Here is a 5682-nt window from a genome sequence, read left to right as displayed (position 1 = left end):
TCACGTAGATAGTTTGTTAAGAGAGGATTCTGGCATCAGGTACATTTTCAGAGTACTTGACTTAGTAGATAAAGATTGGCCCCTTAAGTTAGAGCTACTCATTAGGAACCACAGACCGACTGCACCTTTTGCCTGCTAGAGATAAGACCTCAGATAACAGTGATGGATACTTATCTTCCACACAGCTTCTTCCTTGACAAACTAGATACAGGGATGTGGTGGAAAGTGCACACAGGAAGCCTTGCATCCTGTGTGCTGGCCACATACTTTAGTAGTGGGCTTTTAGTGTTGAATTAGATTAGAGACACTCCTGGGACTTGCGTTCTATGCACCTTCTGTATGTATGTGTGTGTGTGTGTGTGTGTGTGTGAGAGAGAGAGAGAGAGAGAGAGAGAGAGAGACAGTGAGAGACAGAGACAGAGACAGAGACAGAAAGGGAGAATGACAGGTATGAATTTTGTTCAGTGCATTGGTCAAAGTGCTCCATATTTATTTTCTTATGCTGCTCTTTGTGTGATAGGATTCATATTCATACAAATAAATAGATAAGAATTATATTCTTGCATAACATTACTACATAGAAGGTTAATGATGGTGAGAAAATTAAGTAACTGGCTAAAGAATGGATCTGGGAAAGTGAAGTAAATATATGTCACTGTTTTGGGTGATACCATATAAGAGATTATCGAATTGACCTGTTGCTAAGTGTATTTAGTCTAGGATGGGAGTACTACCTGATGAAATCAAAGACTGACTTCACCAGAGAGGACTCCCAAGCCACCCAAGTACAATGAGCACTTCTAGGCAGAACACATAGCACTATTTATAAATAATAAATGAATCCAGAAATTCCACAGCTAAGGAGAGCAATCTACAATGGCATAAAACCAAATATTCCAGCAAATCACAGTTCAGTGTTGATGGTGTGGAAGAATGACAGGGTGAGAAGGCTCCCCCAGAGCCATGCATAATTGCATTTTATATCATTGGACTAAATTCAATCCTGCTAGGTTGCAGGGTTCAGTTGTTGTAAAAACAGTAGATATAGAAGAATTCTTCAAGTGCATTCAGAGGAGCAAGAGATCATCACTGAAGAGAAATTCTTTCCTTTCAGTTTAAAATAGTTCCCACCAGTATAAGGACTTTATTCAAATACATTTCATTACATCATCTCTGAAGCATTTTTTGTCCAGCAGGGAAAGCAGCTGGACCATGAGTGATTTTTGTGTTCTAAACAAAGCAACTTCCTGTGAGCACCATTCAGAATGTGGAGACCCTGATGTTTCTCATAACACAGTGGGGGAGGAGTCCGGATGGCAATAGAAGCAGAAGCTGCTCTGTGGTGTTTTGCTCCCTTATTTTGTGTGTGTGTGTGTGTGTACGTAATGCCTTCAGATAAATATAGTCATATGCAACCAAGAAATTGTTCTTACGATATCAATTGCACTCTGATTAAATTCCCTTTAACAGTAAACATTGATACAGCAGAATTTCTTTGTTCCTGTTCTCTGGAGACACCAGACTTTGATTCTGGCATTTGTCCCCAACGTGGATCCTCCCTTCTAATTCAAGCGATGATGCGATAAGCACTATTATTTAGTTTATTCTAGTCAATAGTTGCATATCAGATAACTCAAAAAATAACATTATTGTCAGCTAGCTGGCTAGTCAGATATTAGCATCCTTGAGGTTATTGAGGACAGACCCCTTCATAATCAACAGCTTGTCAAAACAAGAGCTAAATCTGCAAGACTTTGATTATTGCTCAAAAGAATGAGATCTGACTCCTAAATTTCTTGTCTTTTGTAATGATATGGCATTCAAAACCACTCCAAAGACTATCAGATGATGATTTAAAAAACAAAACCAAAAAACAACATACCATTGTTCCCTGCCTTAAGAGGTAACGCAAAGGAGACTGTCAAACTGCTTCGCAGGAAAATGTCCTTCAGGAAAGTTGTCCTGAAATATTAAGAAACTGTAGATATTCCACTAAAGCATGTAGACAGGACACCATTCTCTCTGGTCCATGTCCATTCTCACCTCTGAAAGTGCTTTCCTTTGCAATGTTCCCTCTTGAGATGACTCCCCATCACACGTTGAGAGTATCTCACTTGACTCTGTGATATGTCCTGCCTGTTTTCTGTACTATGCTCCTTATGTCACATCACCACGCTCTCAATGAACCACACAGGCCAGGGGAGTAAAGAGGAGGATGGAGTGAGATCCCAGAAATAGCTTCCAAACAAAATGAGGTTAACAGTGAAAGTCCTAAGAGGCTGGATTTGATATGCAATACCTGAGAGTATACTTTGTTGTATAGAAAGAAAATCTACGAGAGTAAAATTACTTCTTGGAAGACGATCTGTTGAAGTTGGAATTAAATGAAAATCTTCAACTCCAATAAAACAACATTTGGGGCATATTAAGAGGTAAATATGGTAACATTTAAATTTTAACCAACTAGGGGAGTGGCTGAAGTGTCTCAGTGGCTAATGGAGCTTGCTGCCAAGCTGAAAGCCACTGTCAAACTGCTTCGCAGGAAAATGTCCTTCAGGAAAGTTGTCCTGAAATTCAATCCTGAAAGTTGTCCTGAGTTCAATCTCTGGGCCTCACATAATGGAAGGAGAGGAGTCCAGTAAGTCATCTTCCGACACTAGCATGCACATCATGGCATGTCACACACACACACACACACACACGCACACACGCACACACACACACACACACACACACGCACGCACACACACACACACACACACACACACGCGCACACACACGCACGCACGCGCACACACACACACACACACACACACACACACACACACGCGCACACACACACACACACACACACGCGCACACACACACACACACACACGCACGCACACACACACACACACACGCACACACACACACACACACGCACGCACACACACACACACACACACGCGCACACACACACACACGCACGCACACGCACACACACACACACACGCACGCACGCACACACGCACGCACGCACGCACACACACACACACACACACACGCGCGCACACACACACGCACGCACGCACGCACGCATGCACGCACGCACGCGCGCACGCACGCACGCACGCACGCACGCACGCACGCACACACACACACACACACACACGCACACACACACACAAATCGATACACATAATACATCTAAAATAAATAGTTGTTTGAGCATCCAATGATTGCCCCACAGTTAGATGTGCTGGCCCTCAGTGCTCAGGGCCCCAGAAGAAGGGCCAGAGGGGAAGGCTTCCATGAGGCATTTGGGTTTACCTTCTTGCGTTCTAACAAAGATTTTCTTCCATTCTGTAGGCTGCTTCTTCACTTGAAAATTCATGTTGACAGATGACATGGAAGCAGAAGCAAAATAGAGTCAGAGAACAGAGGGATCTAATGTGATCGGGAGAAAAGGTAAGGAGAGGTAACGGCACAGGACTATTCTTAACACAAACTATTACTTGCATTAAATAGCCTCATGTAGTACAGTATGGTTAATGCAAATAGGAAACATGTACTGTATCTAGATACGAAAGTCTTCAAAAGGTTTCTGTTAAATCACACGAGACTATGAGAATATAACACTAACTACTTGATTCAAAAAGAGATGCTTATGAAATCTCTAGCTTTTGAAACAGTGGCAGGAGGATTGCCTGGAGTTCAAGGTTAACCTGAGCAATGTAGGTTAGCCTAACCTATATAGCAGAACCATGTATCAAAAACCCAACCAAACAAAGCCCCAAATCAACAAATGAATATGATTAGTGGAAGGATGTGAAAGAAAATATTTGATGGTTCAGATAAAAAGTATCTAGTTAGTGGTTTCATTTCTAGTCATTTTTTAGATGTTATGTGATGGTTTCTGATTAGTTAAGTGTAAGCCTCATTTTACTCTTAATGCTGGGTTGGTATTCAGCTTGATTATATGGGAATTCAAGGTGCTGGAGTCTTTTCAACCTAATGGCCTTTCAATAAATTATTTTAACATGGAAGATGGCTTAAAGATGAAAAGAACCCTTAATACTTAATTCTGAATTGTTATGCTCACTAAATTATAGGTTTTCTTCCTTGGCCTTGTAAACTGGGACAGAATTGTCTACTCTCCCTCCTAACCTCTCCTCATACCTGGCTTCATAGATCTTACCTCAGGCTCAGTGGGGATGCCTACTCAAGGAAATTTGAATGCAAAATTATGTCTGACAATAATATTCTGCTCTCCATTCAGATACAGCTAAACTAAAGACACAAACCTTAAGCGGTGTGTGTCTCTTATAAATCAGGACTATATGGAGGGGATAGATACTTGTGTCTCATGTTGAATGGTGTCTGGAATGAAAGTCCCAGTTTTTAGTCAGTTTTCACCCATATGAACAGTTAGGAATAAAACAGATGTAACATTCATTAATAATGAAGATAAATCAGGAAAGAAAGAGTTCCCAGATAGAGATGTTTTCCAAAGATTCTTATTTGGCTATGTAATTTTTTTATGTCATATAGTGATGGGGTGATTCTGGTCAGAGTTGAAAAGGAAACAACTCTTTGGATGAGTAAGACAATAGACCCAGAGGAGAAGAGAGGAAGTTATCCTGCATGACCTTTCCTGACCTGTGTCCTCCATGAGGTCATTTACCTCACTCCTGCCTTGGGTTAGCAAGTAAAGAAACTGACCTCCCCCACACATATGAAAGCTAAATAATTTATAATCTATAAAGTCCTGTGAGATGAAAGGCTCCATAGAAATGCAAATTATTATTTTATTACGAGACACCATTAATAGAATAGAAAGCAAAAATGCTTTCTTTGATGGAGTCCTGGTTCAGCTGGCTGCCAGAGAGTGCTTCTGTGTGAGGCACCCACAATATTTAGCCCGAGCAGATAATTGTCTCCCCTCCCACTCTGTTTCATATGCTCTGATTATGAATTATCTTTGGTGGTTGTTTTTTCAGGGGTTATCCCCATCATTTTACTGTGACATTCCACAGCAAATTGAACAGAATAGTTGCCATACATCCCCGAAGAGGAGCAATGAATCTTCATTACAGTAATTATATTTTCTGTGGAGGCTTTTTCATAAAAAAAGAAATCAGCATTGAGATTTTAATTTAAGTTCAAAGGAGGGTAAATTGCTAGTGGCAATAGCGTCAGCTGAAGCCCAGATGTTATATGAAGGTTTTGTTTTTTTGTTATATATATATAACAAATTTCAAGAGGTCCCTTTTCTTGGTACAAAGGGTAACCTCCATAAACAAGATTGAGAGCAGACTGTAATCATTCTAACTAAGAGGCATCAAGCATCCTTCTACAGAGGAGTGTGGTACTCACCGTGCTTTCTTCACTGGGGTCTCAGAGAGTAAGGGACTTCTCATCCAGCTGCTTTTGTCGGGCAAGTAGATGGACATAAGATATTTCTCCAAGCCTCCCATCTGGAAGGAGGTCTCTAGTCTCTTGTGAGTCAATTATCAAAATACATGGGAAGTCTCGGAGCTTTGCTTCCTGATAAATGGGGAATAAACTAAAAGTGAGCGACCCTCCTGGAAGCTTATAATTCTTACATCTATTATAAATGATAGCAATTTCTACAAAGAATCTTTAGGGAATTTACTCCATAACAGAGTCTAGAAAAGAAGCCAATTAAACAACTGATTT

Source organism: Mus musculus, chromosome 13 (assembly GCF_000001635.26).
Source record: "Mus musculus strain C57BL/6J chromosome 13, GRCm38.p6 C57BL/6J".
NCBI classification, from domain to species: Eukaryota; Metazoa; Chordata; class Mammalia; order Rodentia; family Muridae; genus Mus; species Mus musculus.
This window is presented reverse-complemented; position numbering follows the sequence as displayed.